Genomic DNA, 20,626 nt, shown 5'->3' on the forward strand with positions numbered 1-20,626 from the left:
ACCCACTTACAGTTAATGCTTGAGACATCTGATCTGAAGGGTTTAAGATGCTGGGAAACATTCAGAGAGATGAATGGTGTTTGTCAGCAAGAATTCCCTTTTTATATCTACCTACTCTAAAATACCATCTCTGCACTTCTACTGCTTCTGCCTAAACAATCTGAAATGTTTGTATCACTGGATAAAAACTCCACCACCTATAAATCACTGGAAACATAACTAGTTCAGAAAGGCTGCCTACTCAAAATCTTATCACACCTAAGATTTGGCACACGTAAAACACTGCTCTTCTTTCACAATGTATTCTCCAACCTGAAGAACCTTAAACCCTTCATTCTCTCTTTATCACAATTCCTTTTTTGTTTTTTCAAGGCACCACACTCAAGATTGTAGGTGCTAACATGCAATCTTCAAAAGGTCACAGGGTGATCTGCCATACAACACAGGCGACCACAATTTCAGTGGTTTCAATCTGGAAACCATTTACTCAAGCTAAATATTATCCACCTTTTTCAGTGGCAGGATAACTTGGGTGCCAAGAAAAAACGCCAACATTGAGAAGGTGATCAGATTAAATATATACATGAAGTCATGACATCCTTACAGCGACACCGCACCAGTTTGATTCAAAGCAGACATGGATTCTGAACCTTCAGATGTTAACTTCACAGTCACAAAGTTCCAGGGACATCACATTGGCTCTTTCAACAACTGGAATATGATCACATAGAAGCAGTTGTCATGCTATGCATACTGCATAATATTTTTGACTTCACTCTGCAATTGTAAAGAATTCAGATGGAATCTAAGGTAAGTCACCTGCCTAAAGATACATTCGCCATCCTTGATGTCCAAAAGATCAAGCTGGTCTAACCAGACTGGTGATGAAATTTCATAGCAGGGGTAGATGAATATAGTTTTAGTTTACACCATTTCAGTCAATACGATACGTTTACCAAGCATTCCAACATAAAAGCGTCTCCTTAAATTAGAGGGGCCTCGGTCTTTTTTTTCTTTTCTTACCAAAGCACCACTGTCCAACCTACCTAAAAGCTTTTCCACAAATATATTCGCTTTCTCACATCAAGCAGAATATGGGCCCAGTAGATAGGAGAGGGTGCAGAAAATGGGCACAGTCACAGAAGTATCCCATAGAAAGAAAGATGTTGGAGAGAGGATGCCAAGAGGAAAGTGAGAGAGGCACTTTGGTAATGGGCTATGGCACTTAGGTGGTGGGTGCAGAAGGAAAAGAGCAGACTTTGATGCAGGGCCATTTAAAGCCATGGAGTTGGAAACTGATTAAACTAGTTGGTCTCCACTGTGTTTAAACACCCATTTTGGTGTGCACTACACAAATCAGGATCTTTATCACCAAGCCTTAGATTATTTGCGGTCAGTGACAGACATTCAAGCCTAGAACAGATCGTCTTTATAGTGTATATCACTTTTATAGTTCATGTAGCAAAGTAGGGGTGGTCTGCCTAGTTGCTCATACTGTCTTCCAAATACGGCCCAACAGGAGTCTTCAGCTGAACTTTGAGCTCTCCGAGGTAGACCTATTATTGTCAGAGGAACTTCCATGCCTAGAACATCTTGAAGTATATAATCCATTGTGGAAATTAATACCATAAGTAAAAGTAAAAATGGCCGCCGTCCTAGCCCTTTCAGCATGGTTGTTACTCTCCATCATTCATCAGGATGAAAATGCAGCATTGCTATCCAGGCAGGCAGCTCCAGAATAGCTTCTCCAAAAGGTTCTATCCCTGTACATTTTCTAAGAAGACCAACCAAAAATGTCCGTGACCAGCTGGCAGGTTCTCTCCCCTTCCTGTGCAATGTTCGAATTTAAGATTCCAAATGTTCTCTCTGCATCTATAGCTGAAGACCTGCACATGCTTAACTTTGGGATGGCTAGACTGGTGTTTTAGAAAGAGGGGTGGAGGATGAAGCAAAATAAATAAGTAAATGCATCAGAGGTATTTCTCTCCCATGTCTTTCATGCACTGCCTCCTAAACCTAATTCCACAGACCCATCTCTGCTGGGAGCATTAAGACAGGATATGGCAGAAACTCCTTCAAAAACATAGGGTGCTGTGACTTTTTGGGTGAAAGCCTGCATTTTGTGCTGCAAGATGCATCCAATAAGCAACTTTGGCAGAGCAACCACGAGGTCTTCTGCAAATCTGAAAATTATACATTCATTGTGCTTTCCAGATAATGAAATGACCCTGAAGTCCTAAAAAAGGTCGGGTTTCTATGGTGGTCTACCTTGGAAGGTGAAATTATTTCATCAAGACACACGTAAGACACCTGGGAATACCGACTTATTCAAGAGATCCTTAATCGAGTAAGTACACCCCACAATTTTCAACAAGAGCTTTCAGTTACAAGGCACCTAACAGAGGGACAGATCCTTGCACAGTAGGGCCATATTTTTGTAAGCTGAATCAGACTCCAGTCAGCAATGGAAACCTCGCAACTCCAGAATTTCCAATGTCCTTGGATGCCAAACCAATGGTAGACTCGCTCTATACAATTTCCAGTAAAAAGTTAGTGAAGCAAAGTTGTACCTAGCAGCATACATGTTCAAACATTATAAGTTTAGGGGACTAATTCCTCTGGAATCACTCAAATTCAATGATTGCAGGACAGGATGGCAGATCTGTTACTACTGCTGAACAAGTAGCTCAAAACCTGGCAGGGCATCATGAATAAAGATTTATAAAAAATTATCCAAAATGGCCAGATTGAGGCCATGAGATTCATCACCAGGTTGTTAAAATGTTTCCCTTTCTGGAGAGACCTGTGATTGAACTGGCAAAAAAGTAAAGAGGGCTTTCCATGACACGCTAGATTGAAAGCATTCCCTTTAGCCCTCCATCCTGGCCCAGAGGACTGTCTTTCTTCTCCCAGGCAAGAAGCAGACTAAGCACATTGCTGACATTTCTCTGTCGAACTGAAGACATGCATCTGTGAAAGAAAGAATGAAGGTTCATAAGATTCAACTGCCATTTGTGCGGTGCACGGAAGATTTTCAACAAAGTTAAGAGAATTTAACAGCCAATGAGCACTGAAAGTAAGGCAACATGGACAATGCTGAAATAAAGTAAATTAAAAAAAAGAAATTACTTCAACACCAGAAATATTACTTTAATCTCCAGATGATTTATGTGGCGCTGTCACTATAACTTGGAGAACTTGTGGCTAAAAGAACTGACCCTTTAAGAAATACGAATGTTAAATCCAACAGACAAATTCCCAAAAACCTTTTGAACTGCAGAATATTGGTCAACCACTTCTCTTAGGAGGTCCCAAAAAGAGGCAGAGGATTTGCAAGGCTCATTTTCAGACGGGCTAATGTAACCTGACAAATGCATGAGACTATCCTGTTTTCAGAGATCTCGATGAGTGGCAAATCAATTTCAGTGCTTTTTGCTTTATTCTCACTGGTGGAACTTATGCCATGTCCAGAGAGCTGACCAGTAGGGCCCTAGCTAACTGGCCTCTTTGGCAAGGAGCTTGCTCACATATATTTAGGTTTAATGAAAAATCAAGTTGTTACAATGATGTACAAAAACTATAGGCTTTTGGCCAGGCCCTCTGAAGACTGTGCTTTTACAAAATAGCAGTAAAGGAAATGAAAGTCTGATTATGAAGGTTGGAGCTTTTCTAAATTCAATTGAAGCTACCCATCGTCAATACTATATTCTTTCCGATGCACCTGCAATTCTTTTACGAATGAATCCGAGGTTACCAATTTTATTTTTAGCCTTGAAATTCTGTCACATTTACAGACTGCGTCCAATCACGCATTTCGCTCCTTTATAGCCACGATCTGTTAATATTTAAATTTCTAAGCGGTCACAGACCCCTAAATAGGCTTTGTAAGCCCCAAGGGGTCCATGGTCCACAGGTTAAGAACCACTGCTGTTTTAACTTTTGCCCCTGAAGTGGCAGTCCCCCTTTTTGGTGGGGTACCATGGAGGTGTTTTGGAGAGCTGTCCATTGCCCGAGAAGGCCTATCCCTGCTGTGCCGTATGCTGCCTAGCTGCCTAACTCTATAATGGTGCAGAGGGTCTGGCTAGAGCGATGCAAGACTGGGGAGAGGTGGAGGTGCCTGGGGTTGGAGACTGCAGCTTTAGCCACTGAAGCAGGCTAGGCCCTTACCCCGACATTACCTGCTAGGGGAACTGAACAGACAGGAGACATTGGGACGAGGGCCTACTCCCACTACCGTATCCGAAGTTGCACTCGCCGGACCAGAGGTACATCCACAGCCCCAGTTTATGAACAGGTTAAGAGGGATGGAAAGATGTCCGAAATTAGAGGAACCCATTCTAAGCTCAGAGGCTGCCCCTTCAACACAGAACGGTGGGGTGAGGGGGGGGGGGGGGGGGGGGGGGTCGGTGAGTTTGAACATGGCGGCCGCGGGCTAGCGCAGGTCGCGCGTTTCCGAGCAGTACCTCCTTACGAATGCCTTCCCGATTCTTTCTGACTCTGTTCTCCGTTTTCACGGCGGGCTTGGTGTGCTTGGACCGGCGGGAGCCTTGCTTCTGAAGTCTGTTCTCCTCCGGTCTGCTCCGGTGATCTGTGGATGTGTGTCGGGGAGAAGCCACCTCCCTCCCCCCGTTTACCAAGGTGGAGCCGGGCAGCCATGGAGCTCAGACGCGGCCGCGGCTCGTGGATTTTTGAGACGGAGCTTCGGCGGCCCCGCAGGAGGGTTAAACGCCGTCGGATGTCGAAAGCACTGCACGGGTGAGGCCGGGGGAGACTGTAATCAGGTTGATGAGCCGGAGATAGTGCCCCAGTCAGCACGAAAGTAAGTCGAAGCTCCGGTAGGGTCCCAGAAATTATAGAAGGTAAGACTCTGCTACATACGGATGGTACGGAGGAGGCTCACAGCACCTATGATAAGCCCGTTAAAAGCAAACATACCGGTAGAGGGAAGAAAATATTCAAAGGGGACAGAAGCGCACTCCATAAGCAGGCCCTTAGTAAAAAAGAGAATAACAGTTTTTGCAAGGGCGGCTGAGAGGGGTAGTGAACAAACTGAAGTGGAAGAAGCCAGGAGGTGCCTCCCGATAGGCTAGGGGGAGCTAAAGAATAGAAGGGCAAGTCGGAGTCAGGAGGGAGAGGATAAGGAAGTACAGAAGCGCGTTAGAGGAAGAATTTCCTTACAGAAAGGGGAAAAGAAACAACAGAGCAATACAGTTCGAACAACTCCCTCCTTGCGCTCCTTCTTCAAGGTCCTACCTCAAGTTTTGGAGATCTGTGCTAATAAGGACACCCTGCCACTTTTTGCTGACCCTTCTCCCGACCCTATGTCTGATATTTCCGATATAAGGCCTTTAGCTTGTGGTGAGCAAGCACTCATCCCCCAAGAAGCTAGTACCATAGTGGCGGAGGCCAGCAGTGGGGTAGTGCCAAGGTTATGGAGACAGGTTGTGATCAGAGCACACTGGTGGAACTCGCACAAACACTAGCAGATATGAGGGAGGAGATTAGATCGGATTTCTCAACTTCTAAGCTTAATCAGGCGGAAATAAGAGCCACGTGTGAATCCCTTGAAAAAAAAGTTGATGATCTTGGAGGGCGGATTGAAAATCTGGAGACCTCTGTGGAGGTCCTGAAATTGGGCATGGAGAAAGCCGAGGATAAAATCCACTCCTTACAGAGAGTGGGGGTTGTCTTGAAAGAAAGTTGAATCTCTCGAGAATTTTTCACGTCGGAACAATCTCCGTCTCCTAAAAATTCCGGAGGGAAAGGAAGGAGGGGATATTAAATCCTTTGTGATCAACTTGCTAAAAGCCTCTTTGGTTTTCGATGAGGATGTGGAGACTTTCGAGAAAGATATACAGCGGATCCATTCCGGTTAAAACCCGGAAGAGACAAACCAAGCAAAATTTTGATTAATTTTCAGACTTACGCCCTGAAGGAGAAGCTATTAAATCTGGCGTTAAAAGAGAAATCGGTCAAGGGTCCCGAGTTCTCCTTCGAGGTGCGATCGGACCTCTCCAAAACCACACTGGACCGTCAGTGGAAGCTTGGCCAAAGAATGGAAAAATTCCGATCATTGGGTGCTACGGTACAGATGAGGTTTCCTGCCTTTTTGCGGGTGATGTACAATAATAAAATGCTTAATTTTAGATCCCCCCAGGAGGCAGATGCATGGCTGAACGATACTCTAAGGAGCTCTCAAGGGGGAAGCTAGGTGCTTAAATTTTGAGTTATGGCCATAGTTCCTTCTATAGGTGGGGTAATTATGAATAATTATTAAGGGAAAGGTAAAAAGGAAAAAAAAAAAAAAGAAAATGTTAAGAAATCAATAGTATTTCTATTATGGTCACAGATATTGGGTTAGGAAAATAAAAAATAAAAAAATAAAAATAGGGCTTTCGGTGTGAAGAGATTAAATAAAAAAAAAAAAAGGGGAAAGAAGGGTAAAGGGGGAAAGGGGAAAAGGAAAAGGGAAAAAAAAAGGAAAAAAAGAAGGAAAAACAAAAAAAGGGGAAAAATATCTTATTCTAAGTTTTTCATTCTAAGCTCTTCCCCTGTGATGGCATACTTTATGGGGAATCAGAAGGGTAGTTTGTGGATCATGCAGTGGTGGACGAGGTTACTGCTCAATGACGCAAATCTGACAGTCCAACAGGTCAGAGGAAGTAAGGGAGGGTTTTCCAGGGGGGGGGGGGTGGTGGTGGTGGGAAGGGGTGGTTGGTGATGGGATTAAATCAAAAATTCTCATTTGTCTGATCTCTTTAAGACTAAGATGTCCTCAAACTTGGCTGAAATTTCAAATAATCCTCAATCGTGCACAGCAAGTTAGATGGAAGGGATGGTTAGTGTGCTTGGGTGGTGGTGGGTAGTTACTTGGGGTTATGGCTGTTGTACAATATTTATCCTGGAATGTTAATGGTCTGCGCGTGAGGAGCAGAAGAGATCGTATCTTCCAGTATTTGAGAGATTCCCCCGCGCAGATTGTCATTCAGGAATCACATCTTCTTAGGACTGAAGCCTCTAAAATTCTGGGGAAACAGAGATGGATCGATAAACTTATATCCACAGACCATAATGCAAATATACGAGGGATTATTATCATCTTTAAAAAAATCAGTGAAAGTTCAAATTTTGGGTCATAAAGAAGATCAAAGCGGTAGGTGGATTATAACTCGAATCCTGGTACATGGGCGGGTCTACACACTAGTAGGATACTATGGGCCCAATCAAGATGATCCCTATTATCTGGATTGTATAAGAAACCATCTGGTTACATCTCAGGACCCTATAATGTGGATGGGAGATTTCAATATTGTCATCAATACCAAACTAGATAAATCAAGTAGTTCCAGAGCCCAAGTTCTATCCAACTCCAGACAAACATTGATGTCAATTATGACGCAGCTGGGGCTAGCAGATATTTGGAGAGAGCGATCGGGAAACAAACTGGGGGTTTCCTTTCGGAACTCTAAATATAAGCATAAATCCAGAATAGATTATGCACTATTTAGTTTTTCACTTAATAATTCGTTGATCTCAATAGACTATCTCCCGTCTCACTTGTCTGATCATTCGGCCATATTTTTTTCTTTAAGAGGTGATCAGCAGCCTAGATATGCTACGTGGTCTTTCGACCGTACGATATTACTAGATGATGATGAAATCAAGCATTTAGCAGATGAAAGTAAAATCTTTTTGGAGATAAATCTGGATTCTGCTGTAATAACTACGGTGTGGGAGGCATTGAAAGCATTTCTTAGAGGCGTTATTACTAACAGAGCCTCTTATAGGCGGAAGATATATAGGGAGAAGCTTACAGCTTTAGAATCTGAGATGTAGGAAATAGAACAAAATCTTGGCCTCTCTATGGGTTCAGTTGCTGAGCAAGATAGGCTCTTGGATCTTAAGAATCAGATGGAATTTATCCTTCAAGAGAGAGTTACAAGGAGGTGGGAGGCGAGTAAACTTGCCCAGTTTGAGTTAGGGGAAGCTGCAGGAAAGTTGCTGGCCTGGAAAGTGAAAGCAGATCAGGCTAAAAACTATATTAGAGAGATAAAAGTGGAAGGCGAGACAGGCCTTAGATCCTCTAATTTAGACATAGGCAACGCTTTCCTGGAATTTTTTAGGGATATCTATAAAGAGGACATCGTTGAGGACCAAGATGCAAGAGTTCTTTGGCTGGGGAAAATACTTCTGCCAACTTTCACCGAAATTCAAAGTAAATACTTGGAGAAGGAAATCTCAGAGGCCGAAGTCATCACAGCCATAGATTCACTTAAAAAGGGGAAGGCAGCAGGTCCCGATGGCTTACCTGGTGAGATCTTCCGGGTGCTTTCACCAACCTTGGTCTCAACATTCAAGGCCCTCTTTAATGAGATCTTGATCAAGGGCAAGACCCCTCCTAAGTCTTGGAATGAGGCAATCATTGTGCTGATACTTAAGCCAGGCAAAAACCCATATGAGTGCGGTTCATATCGGCCAATCTCACTCCTCAATAGCGATTATAAAATCTTTGCAACTATCTTGTCAGCAAGACTAGGGAGTGTAATTGGGTCTATTATACACCAAGATCATAAGGGCTTCATTAAGGGGCGACAACTGGCTGAGTTGACAAGGGAGCTGGTTGGCGCTATTGATATCGCCACCGCTTTTTCCATCCCCTTGGCAACCCTTACGTTGGATGCTACTAAAGCGTTTGACAGGGTTAATTGGAGTTACCTGGACGCGGTTCTGAAGAAATTTAACTTTGGTGAACATTTTTGCCGTACTGTCTCTTTGTTGTACGGAGCACCATCAGCTAGATTATTAATTAATGGAGTCTTGACAGAGCCTTTTATTATTATGAGAGGAACTAGGCAGGGCTGCCCTCTCTCTCCCTTACTCTTCGATCTATATATAGAACCTTTTGCGCAGGTTCTGAGAACTGACGCGAACATTCCATCATTTAGATTCGAGGGGTGGGAGAGGAGGGTCGCTCTGTATGCAGATGATATTCTTATTTTAACATCTGACCCGGATCTAGCATTCCCAACGGTTATTAAAAGGGCTGAGGAATTTGGTCGCTTTTCTGGGTATGAAATTAATCCTGGAAAAACAGAAATTATGGCATGGAATATCGCCAGTGAACATCTGAAGACTACTTCCTCTATGAGATACCTTGGCATTTGGGTAACACAAGATATTGAAAATTTCGCACAAAGCAATATGGACCAGGTATTCAAGGATTGTCGGAAGCTCTTAAAATCATGGGCCCATCTCCAACTTTGTATCATTGGGAGGGTAAACCTCATTAAAAGGTCTATTCTGCCCAAATACACATTTCTCTTTAACACAATCCCTTTTGTCTTTGACTCTAAAATCTTGAATAGATGTCAGAAAGAGATAAATTCTTTTATTTGGAACTATAGAACTACCAGGCTTGCATGGAAAAAGCTGAGGAGGAGAAGAGAGAAGGGGGGGTTGGCACTCCCAGACCTAGAAGATTACGCATGGGCTTTTATGTTTTCGTATTCAAGGATGCTCTTGAAGTCTCCATCTAATATTTCATTGGGGTTAATGTATAACGCAATGCTAGTTGGTGCGGACCTACCATTAGATGGATTTCTGTTTAAATATGGAGACCAAAAATTCTTCAAAAAGGTGAAATTAAAAATCTTACAATCTTTGGCTAAGGCCTGGGCATCGATTAGGAAGAACCTGGGGCTCTCTTATTATTCCAACTATGCACCAATCTGGGACTCCCCAGGCCTACCGGCCTGGCTGAAAGACCGACTGGCCACACCTTTGAGGGATGCAGGAATTGTAAGGTGGGGGGGAACTTCTGTTAGAAGGTGATATTAGATCTTGGGACGATCTGCAGGGTAAGGTCGGATCAGGACTGGCAAGATTTAAGTATATACAACTTGTAAGCTGGGTCAGGGATCTTGGAGAAAAAGGGGTTCCTTTGGGGGTTATTAGCAACTTGGAACAACTACTGGTAGAGCGGCAAAGGGGGGGTAAAGAGGTTACCTTGTGGTACTGGAGTTTGCTCGAAGACATCGATGGCGAATTCACCCTCCCTGGAGATCTTTGGGGAGAAGATTTGGACTATCATTGCAAAGAGGAATGGATTAAATCTTTTTCCATACTATACAAAATTGTGAAACCTGCATGGTTTAGACGGAATCATCTTTTCACAGTACATCGGGCCTACCTCTCCCCGTTAAGGCTTTCAAAGTACCAGCAAAATAAAAAGTGCAATAAATGCAATCTTCCCAATGCATCGGATATTCACATGTTCAAAGATTGCCCCTCTATCGCCTGGTTTTGGGATGAAGTCATAACATCGCTGAATTCCATTCTAGATGCCAACTTGATTCTTACCTTGCCATTAATAGTTTTTGGTTTAGACTCCAATATCACGGGCCAGGCCAGTTTTTTTTTTTTTATTCTATGCAATACTCCTGGCCAGAAGACAGATTTGTAAAGTCTGGGTCGACCCATCTGTGCCTCAGCATGCTGGCTGGTTGACGTCCCTGATCGAGACATCAAAGATGGACTTAGCCAGGCCAGGTAACAAAGGTAATCGAGCATTCTGGGACATCTTGATTCATCGCAGATAGGGTACCGGGGTTTTTTTTTTTGTTTTTTTTTCTCCCCGAGTCACATGATTATGCCTAAATAAACTCCAAGGATCTAGGGTCTCCAATCTCCGGTTTTTCTCCATTTAGATCCTATAGCTGGTATTAAATCCAGTCGGGATGGGTCTCCTTTTCTGGCTTATCATCCGTCAATATGTTATCGTGCTTAGGCTCGGTTGAGGAATTAATCAGGTCTTCTACCGGAGGGCACGCCAGGTGGTCGGTGTACACAGAGAATGAGGGATATGGCAAATGAGGACAAAAAAAAAAAAAATTAAAATACAGTTTATAAAAAATTAGCTAGACGAAATACCTCCAGAACTAACTCCAAAGTGACCATCTGAAAACAGTCTTCTATGAGAAATTAGTTCAGTTTGCAAAAGTCTACGGTATGCCTCATGCCACTAGTCAATTTAAGGCCCAAAATGCACTTCATTATAAACTGTAACCAGCTCAATATATATATATACATATTTTTTTTTTTTAAAGATTATTTTTTAATCCATCTCCTGTTAATCTAGTGGAGATTTCTGGAAATTTGGAGGCAAAGCACAGACACAGGTGCTGGAGAAGTCATGAGATCCAGAAATGACTTTCAATACAGATTAGTTTTACAGACTGAAGCCTACTCTCTGTAAAAGAGGAAAAGCTTTCCCCACCTGAGATGAATGTTCCTTTGGTGTTTTTTGGACTAAAAAGAAACTGCAGTTCTTAAACCATATAGGAGATATTTTGAAAGGTGTATGGCGGCGAGGTGACATCTTGTCACTAATCTATGCTTCAAGGAATTATTCTTAAAAATGGCGTGCTTCTCATTAATGTCAGGCCTTAAAACACTTCTAATCTTGTGAAAATGAATAATAAACCTTTTGTTGGATGTAAATTAAAGGACAAAGACTTGACAGTCCCCAACCTTATGTGTTTTTTCTTTTTCCAGGATTTCAAACGCACCTGTACAGAGTTTTATCCCCAAGCAGTCTTTCACTATCATGAACGTCCAACTATAAGGGACATCTACACCCCTACATTTGGTCATCAATTGCCGTGTCATTAAATATTTGCAAATGTGATGTTTCTGGCCATATACATCTTTAGCTGCTTAAGATCAGCTTCCTTAGCTTCTTAAGTACATTACAGAAATTCGTCAGCTTCATCTTGATGCGGACTTGCTTAACTTTTCCAAGCAGTCCCAATTTTACAAACTCGAGCAGGACAGAACAGTGTAAGAACTGTACTGTTTCTGCAACATACCGATAATTTGATACTTCTTTACCCCGCTATAAAAATCTGTCTAGTGAGGCTGTACATACGTTAGACTTTGCTGGGAGATTTCCAAGCATTTTGGATGGTTCACACATGGAGTGTGATATTGTGGATACTATATATTCAGAATTGGGGGGCAAGCCCAAGATCAATCACTACACAGTCCAAAAGGTGGCTTTGGGGGTGTTGATGAGGCAAGCCTAGAATGTTTATTTGGCAGCAAGTGATGAGCAGAAAAGCGATCTCTTAACTGTTTTTTCACAACTGTATTAAGATTTGTTTGGTAAGGTACATCTCCATCACCCTGATCAGGGGTCATGGAGTGCATACGACAAAGGCAGAAACTAGACTTTTATCCATATGGATAAGGAGTATGAACTGTGGCTGCTTGAGTTGTCTCAAGCTTTGGTTTAATTTGTTTCAATTCAATACTCAGAAAAGAGTCACTTTATAAAGATTTTATGAGCAAAGTGCGCATCTAGGTTACCTAGTTCACCCCGAATAAGCAGCGTTTGGAAAAATAACCTCCTCTGTTGGCATAGGCAATGTCACAGCTGCCCAGGGCCAATAAATGCAGATGTTAGGGGAAGAGAAAATAAAAAGTTGAAAACTCGCCTGGGGACCTACATACCGATAATAATGATCAGAAGCCAAGTAAGGGGATTCATTCAACTTTTGAGACGGAATCTTAACATATTTACATGGGTAACACTCCTGCTCCTAGAGGGAAACCAAAAGTTTAAAGATATCAGCTTGCTTTAAAGGGTGCAATCCAACCTCTGCTGATGGAGCAGGTACAGAATCTCCTACTAGAGTACGAGAAGCTCTTTTTCGCTTAACTGTGAGGCAATTTCAAAACCAAAGTATGTGTTGGTTTGGACTCAAATGGAGTAGGAAGCGTTTTTTTTTTTTTTTACTATCACCTCCACTGCCTGAAGCCTGAGAGAAACTTGGACAAAAGGATTGAGGTCAATGGCATGACCACGACTGAACATCTACTCAAAGGAGACGGGCTGCATGCTTGTCCACCGCATAGTGGTATTTGTTACAATGTACTATGGATTTACAACTGGATGAGGAGGAATAATTCCAGCGTGCACATCTGTGAAAGATGCAGTGCAGAAGAAAGATTACCGCAGTCCCACTCCAGGTCTTCAAATTACCAAGATGGACAAGGTACGCAGGCATCTCTTACAACAGCATGGAGGAGATGTACTCTTTAGTATACCCAACAGGAGGACACAACTTTATCTTTTTTCTGATTGGAAAGGGTAATCAGAAACTGAATGAATCCGTCTAAAATATCCTTTTGATAGACTGGTCAGGAATTTATTTCCACTAAAATCCATCCTTTAGAAAGCGTAGATCTAGTTGAAACACAAACATATGATCCTCACAACCTCACATTGGCCCCAAAGTCTGTATCTAGACCTACTCCTCCTATTCTTGGGAACCATGCAAGAGGTTTTCATGTGGGTGATCTATTGAGAATGTGAAGCAAAATCCTTCACCACTGCCTTCAAAAGTTACGGTTAAACACTTTGAGAGGACATTCTTAAAGAGGCCAACGATCCTGCTTAAACAAAAAATAAAAAAAATCACACCTTTAAATTTGTCTAAATGTTGAGCCTGGAGAACAGATCAACCCACGTAGATGCCAATGAGAGAACGCATTACATCCTCTACAATATCGGTCCAATTTATCTTTGTTACTTTTGGCTGCTGTTCCTGCTGATTGCAAAAGTCCTTCTTGGACATCCTTTTACACCTTGGTAGCAGTTGAGGATTTACTGGTGGGACTCAAAGTTCCTCTTTATCAAAAGACATTCTGAACCAAGAATTACATTCAGTGTCATCTAAACGTAGTGTCAAATGTAAACTGATGCATAAGACCAGTCTTCAAAATATTTCATCAAGAGTGACCAGCCTAAAGCCTTTTCTTCAAAATGAGTCATTAACTCATTATTCCTTTATACCAAAAAAGTGATGTACTTTTATATTTTTTCTTTTTTTTTTATTGGCAAAAAGAAAAAACACTCTGCATGTTTCAACATAGATGCTTTCCGGAACAATGGTGCACTGTTCCGTTTATAGTTCAACAAAATGCTAATAAAATGTTTTCTTAAAATAAACAAAAAAACAACAGTCTGAACTTCCATAGTCCAACAAATAGCAATCTAAAGAATAGAGGACACTACTGGAAAACTAATACACCCCCCACCCCCCAACAGCTATTATTATACATACAACACTTGTATGAATAATGAAACAGCCAGTAGGTCTGACTAATGTAGCTGCCAGCCTTTTGACTTTGCCAATGCTATTTTGTTTGCTTTTGCAAAACTTTCCTGTTAGGGGAGCTGCTGGTCTTACTTCATTAAAAAAAATATGACTAAAAATGTTTTGGTCTAAAACAAATTACACTGTTCCACGGATTTCTCTGGCATTAAGGGAACTATTTTGTGTATGGATGGGTTTCTTGTGAAAGAACAGAATGCCATCACTCACTGAGAACTTTGTCAATCTCTAAAGTGGGCTGACAAAAGCATCATGCTGTAACTGGCGGAAGGAAATAGCCAATGGTTGAAGGGGATTGTAGAAATCCCATGTACGTATTGCACGTATGTATGTGTACAAACATACAAATTTAAATAAAAATAAAAAAACAATCTTGGCTAATGTCAGATCACCCCTTTGATCACACTATGGGGCTGATTACGATGGCCGTCGGATAAGTTACAGCCATCGTTGCTTTAACAGGACTGGCCGACAGGTACTTGGGGGTCCCGCCCGCCAAATTACGATCCCATCGCCGAGTAGGCAGTCGGAAACATGCCTCTTTCCATTGAGGCTTGTGCTGCGGCCCGGAAAAGGACCACAGCACAAACTCCAATAGCAAAAGGCATGTTTTCAAGCATCCCTACCCTTTGCCTGGCACACAAGGCAGGCAAATGGGGGAGGGGGGCACCCCAGGCACCTAGGGCCTCATTACAGAGGCTCAGGGGGACGGGCCCTGCTAGGGGGACGGGCCCTGCTAGGGGCCCTCCAAAGTCCCTTTACGACAGCCTTTCTATGTCAGTGGGACTGCCATGGAAAGGCAGTCAAAGACATCGTAATCCCTATGGCGGTGCCTGTGCAGGCACCGCCCCTATTGTAGGGACTACCATCCAACCGACGGTCACCTTGAGCCCATCTGAAGCGATGGTCGTTCCCTGTGAATGATGCGGTCGGACTGACCGCATTATAATGAGGTGGTCTGATTGCTCTTCTGGATATCTGTGGGATAGCCACCGAAGGCCAGTTGGTGGCCGTGTCACTGAAATTGTAATCAGCCCCTGTAGTATTAGAACAGATAACTATGTATTTGAAGAAGACCATCTCATCCTCCCTGTCAAACTCTTATTTAATCTTAAAGCTTGGCACTTTCAACAGCCTACTTTTGTTTTTTTTAACCACTGGGCATGAGGCGCTGCTGTGGGCTGTTAATCTGAAATATTTCTCTTTGGCTAACAAATGTACAACAGGTTGAGTTGATCAGCTCTCTATTATACTCAATTCTTTTGTTTTCGGGAAAATGTAGCTCAACCGTTATCTCTCAAATTCTTACATATCATTCTAATAACATTCTAATAAATCTATGCACGATAATCATGTGCAAAGATCTGAAGTTGGGATCGTCTTCAGGCATTTGATATTCGAAAACAGACTGTAAAGCTAAGCAGGATTGGGGTGGTTTACAAGAGAGCAGCATTCATGTAGAGCTCTGGTCGAAGAAGTCTTCTTTTACTGCCCCCTGTTCATGGGTCACCTTGATCTTTATAGAGGGCCACTCCCAGTGGGGAAGTCTAAGGAGTACCTATCAGGTAGCTTGAGTTTCTTTGCATTTCCCCAGCATGGACAACAGTGATGGGACGCTAGTTGCAGCGGCAAACCAATGAGACCTCCAAAGAGGTGGTTGTCGTTTTCTGCAAAGACAGATTCCTGAAGTGGTTGGCAAATGAAATGAATCACATGACAGACAGAGAGAAAAAAAAATTAGTTTTAAAACCCTACACTCATCACAGAGAAAGGCCACAAGGAAACCCTGGAGACATCCTGGCATGAGTCAGAAATGACCACAGGACAACAAACTTTGATGCATTCAATAAGGGACCAGTGTGCCAAAATTAATTTGAAATCAGACTTCTACTGCTGCAGTGGGGAAAACAGTTGAGGAAAAGGTGGACTGGATGTCTGACAGAGGGACGAGTTTACAGAAAGGGCTTGCGAAATCTTAGGCCAAAGAATAGATGTTTATGAGCCAGGACAAACTCCAAGCGGCCTTTGAGGAAATGACAAGTTTTAAAGAGCAGTGCCATGAAACATAATGAAGGTGGATACAATGCTTGAGTCAGAGTAACAAGCGAGAGGGGGCTCGTGTGCAGGTGTTGAGCGTTCCCTCTACTTTGCCTAATGAGTCTCTGTAGTGAAACGCACTGTGAAATTATGGACTGGGGAAGAAGTGTTCATTTGTTGGTACGAGAGGGTTTCACAATGCCCTCTGGCATGAAATTAATAAACCCTTCATTTTGCTAATCAAGTCATTGTAGGGCCCTGCTTACCAGCACAAGCTGACATCAGACAAAGTATTTATGATAGGAAACAGATGCCTGCTTTTGTTTCGGGATTTAAGCCAAAAGGCTCTTGTCAGATAAAGGACACTGTGACAACAAGGACTCTGCATGCAAAGGAAGTTTGTGGAATTAGTAGGCCTACACGTAAAGTTAAATGTGACTCAAGAGGGTAAGAAGTATGATTTCTCTAAGGTGGCCGTGGCTTTCCTGTTCAGAATTAGGGTGGGGAGAGAGGTAGTGAGATTGACTACCTGGAAGGCTTTGTCTAAATGTCTACAAGTTGCCCCAAATACATTTTTTGGGGAATGGGTGGTAGGGCAATAGGTCCAAGCAAATATGTTGGGGAAAACGCTCTCCTGATGGTGTGGAGGTCACTTTTCTGACGAGTACGGTTTTACCTGTTTCAGTAGGGCTAGCCTTCCCCTTTCTGTCTCTTAGAAGGCCCTTTGGACCTTATAGCACATCACAATGGTCTTATTTAATAGTTGCGGAGAGAGTGAATATTGGAGGACGGTAATGGGCAACAATACATTAAGTTTTTTCTGTCTTCTAACTAGTTGTATCAGCACTGTGGTTCTTAAGCTGATAAGATAGCAGGTAAGAAAAAACACAAAAACAATATTCAATAGCAGCGGATTTAGTTTTAGAATATTATCTTCGGTAAACCTTTGATTCTTATGGACCACAGAAAAAAATTCCTCATATTCCAAGATTAAATAAACCCACAGACAGATCTTTCTACAGTGGGCAGAGTGCAACTGAGACACCCCTATTAAATGAGAAAATCAGATTACTATTTATTTCATCTGTTTGACCTTCAGGCAAAGAGTTTGCTATATAGGATGGTGCTCTTCAAAGTTTTAAAATTAAACATTTAATCACAACTACACCTCTCCACAGAAAAATGCCTCTCCTCTTGCACAGTGTAAACAACATTTTGTAGCTGTTCACCATTGTACATTAGGTCACCAGCCCTGGGGGCTACAATGTACACTGAGGAGTGACTAATCTAATGGACAACAGGTCTTACTACATGTTAGAGTACTTTCTTCTGCCACATGTTACTGCAGTGTTTCATGCTGCAGCCAGTCACAAAAGAGTCTGGAGCCCTGTTTTTCCCTTTACACACATGAGTGCAGTACGTGTACCCTTAGTCCACATGAGGCACTTAACCATCATGACATGTGGGCATTTCCTTGGCGAACTGTTTTATTGAAAAGTTAAAATCAGCCTAAGAGGTATCGCCAATTTGAGCTCATGTCAGGGACAGAGCACATGCACTGTGAAACGAAATGGCAGTTTCACAGACTCGTATCAGCAAAAAACAATGTGAAAAAGTGAGTGCCGCAAGCAGCACCCAAGTAAATGTCCTTTCTCTCACAATGCATTCCTGTGGACTCCAGGTGCAATTACCTGGAGGCACAATTTTGACATTTTGTATTTTCTACCATTTAAACAGATCTAAACTGGGCATACCCATTTTGTAAAATGACCTAAAAACCACTTTTTCTAGCCAACATTCACGAGAGATGCCGGATAATCTGCTTATTTAGCAACATCAATATTTCAAACAAACTATTTAAAATATAGACCATATCAGTAGGTAGAAAAGCGCGATACATTCACAGGCCCAAACTGGTCTGTTTTAATTTGAAATAATTGCACGAGTTAAGATTGATGGGCAAGTGAGAAACATCTTAGTATGTATTTCATATCGAATGAGACACGCAGGTGCGATATACTTATTTCCAGTATTACAGAGAATACTCATTTGTGATCTGGTATTAAGTGAGGACACTGCATTTCTTTGACCTCCTACAGTGGGGGTCTTCAAACTGGGTGGCTTGCCCCCCTAGGAGGGCTTCAAGTCATCCCAGTGGTAGCGCCATGCACAGGCAAAAAGCAGCATTATGCTGATAACAGTGCTTTGTATTCAGTGGAAAAAAACATGAGAAGCAGTAAGTCACTCTTTAATGGGCCATCACTAACATCTTTTGTCATTTATATCATGGCTGGAAGGTGTCAAAAGGGAAGGAACTTCAAATATTCTTTGAAATCCCCTACCCCTATTTCTAATAATCACACTTTTACACATTAGTAAGGCCTGCCTGACCAGAATATTATGATTGGCAATTAAGTATTTGATTGCCTTTTTAAAACTGTAACAGAACTGAACTGCAAGATTTAAACATTGCCAGTTCAATAGAATTGAGAGAATTTGAGGGAGGGGCCTGAGGATTAATTGTTTCCACTTGGGGTGGGGGGTGAAAGGTAAAGGGGAGGGGTGCACTGCCTTAAAACGTTTGATGACCACTGTCCTACAGTGATCAGTTTGCCTTAATATCCGATAAAAGATTTCTCCACTTTGGTCCCCTGACAAACCGTAGATGTTATGGCACTAATGATGCCCTGTCTTGTAGTGCCAATTGTCATGTGCCAACTTAAGAGTGTGTTACTATGCTTCACACTGTTCTTGCAAAACATTGCAGTGGTTTGGCTGAGTTAACTGTAGTGTCCTGTTTGAATGCACGGTCTTGCATTCTGCGAAATGAACAGGCATCATGGCTTTTCTCTGATGCAAGTTGCTCCCGAATTTGCAGGTTGTTCGGATGTACTCCCCGCTTTGTGTTTGATGCCATAGATACATGATATAGCTACTGTCATTAGTATTTTGTTACCTTTGCTATAATGTCGCATGTCTGCCACCTGGGCATTTTCTAAGTGATAACGACTGGATTGTCCCAGTTCCGTAATCGGAGAACACAGGTTCACACCCACTCCTGGACTGGCAGCATGTTCCATCACACCGGTTATTAAACAGATGCAGAATGCAATCATTCTCAACAACTTCACCTCGATTCTTACAATTAGACATTGAAAGATAGGTTAATCGGTTTCCGATGAGCCTGTACCATCTTCAACCAGGGTACCATTTTAGTCACGTATTCAGATTTTTATTTCATTTTTCAGATACTGACTTTACAACTTCTGCATTAAACACCTGCCTAGAACCCTTCAAAGTAGGTGCTGGCAAATTATTTGAGCTGCTTCCTCTGCAGCCTCCTAACTCTTAGCTACTGGAAAACACATGGTATAGCATAACCAACCCTTACACTACATCACGTCTAAACCGCCACCCAACACACTAAACAAATCTTTCACTAATTACAGAGAAAACAATTAACGTTCTTCGGCCTGAACCCTAGTTTCTTTCCCTGGAAGGTTGCAGATGAAGGCACCCTGTATGTCTGCATCAGTGCATTCTTTTATCAGTTTCCTTCTTTGGTATCTTTGCTGTCAGTAAATCTTCTGAGTTCGAAAATAAACTCAACAGCTTGTCTGTTCATTTCTAAATCTACTGGCGGAGCAAAAAATGAAAGAAAATCATGTGATAGTGCAAATTTACTGAGGCTTTCGAAGCTTACACTCATCACAGTTGCTGCACCAATGGGAAAAACGCAAATTATAACTTCTGGACCCCCCCCCAAAAAAAAATAGAAGGTAGAATAATGCACAGCACGAGAATCCTCAGTTCTGCAACACCATACAGGCACATTTCAGCTCAGACAGAAAAAAGACACACTAAAAGATCTTACTGAAAGATTTGTTAAGCATTCCACCGATCCCCTGTAGGAGTTACAATGCTCAATATATCCTAGTAAGCATGAGACAGAACTCAATACAATGTGTGGATTATTAGAAGCTCATTCAAATCTTCTCTTCAAGCCTATGGATTAAGACTTTAGCAGCGCGGCAAAAGGCTGCTCTATGAAGTAACTAATTAAGCAACAAATCTACATAACCTTTCATTTACTTACTACAAAAAATAAGACAAGATGTGAATGCTTTAACAGTCATGCACCCACAGTGCTAACCACAGATAGAATAATCAATTTTCAATAACTCAAACAGGTTTTGTAGACCACATACCTCGGGTCAGAACTTCCTACATCCTTCTAAACACTAAGAAATGTATTGTTTGTAAATGGCAACAAGGGGACTTCACAAAACATTTTAGAAGTGCTGCAAAGAAGCCAAGCCAAGAAGGCCTGAATTCATACAAATAAAGAGTGCATTGTTAATCTTCTGCTAGCACACTTCACCTCCTTCCCACATCTCCCAGACAAAGTGGTA

General features: G+C 42.2%; 1 protein-coding gene across 2 annotated transcripts in view; it reads right to left on the bottom strand.

The window, feature by feature from the left end:
* Nucleotides 1-20,626, bottom strand: part of LOC146786200 (UAP56-interacting factor-like) — a 178,978-nt gene that overhangs the window by 117,896 nt on the left and 40,456 nt on the right. The window lies entirely within an intron of this gene.

Source organism: Triturus cristatus, chromosome 11 (assembly GCF_964204655.1).
Source record: "Triturus cristatus chromosome 11, aTriCri1.1, whole genome shotgun sequence".
NCBI lineage: Eukaryota > Metazoa > Chordata > Amphibia > Caudata > Salamandridae > Triturus > Triturus cristatus.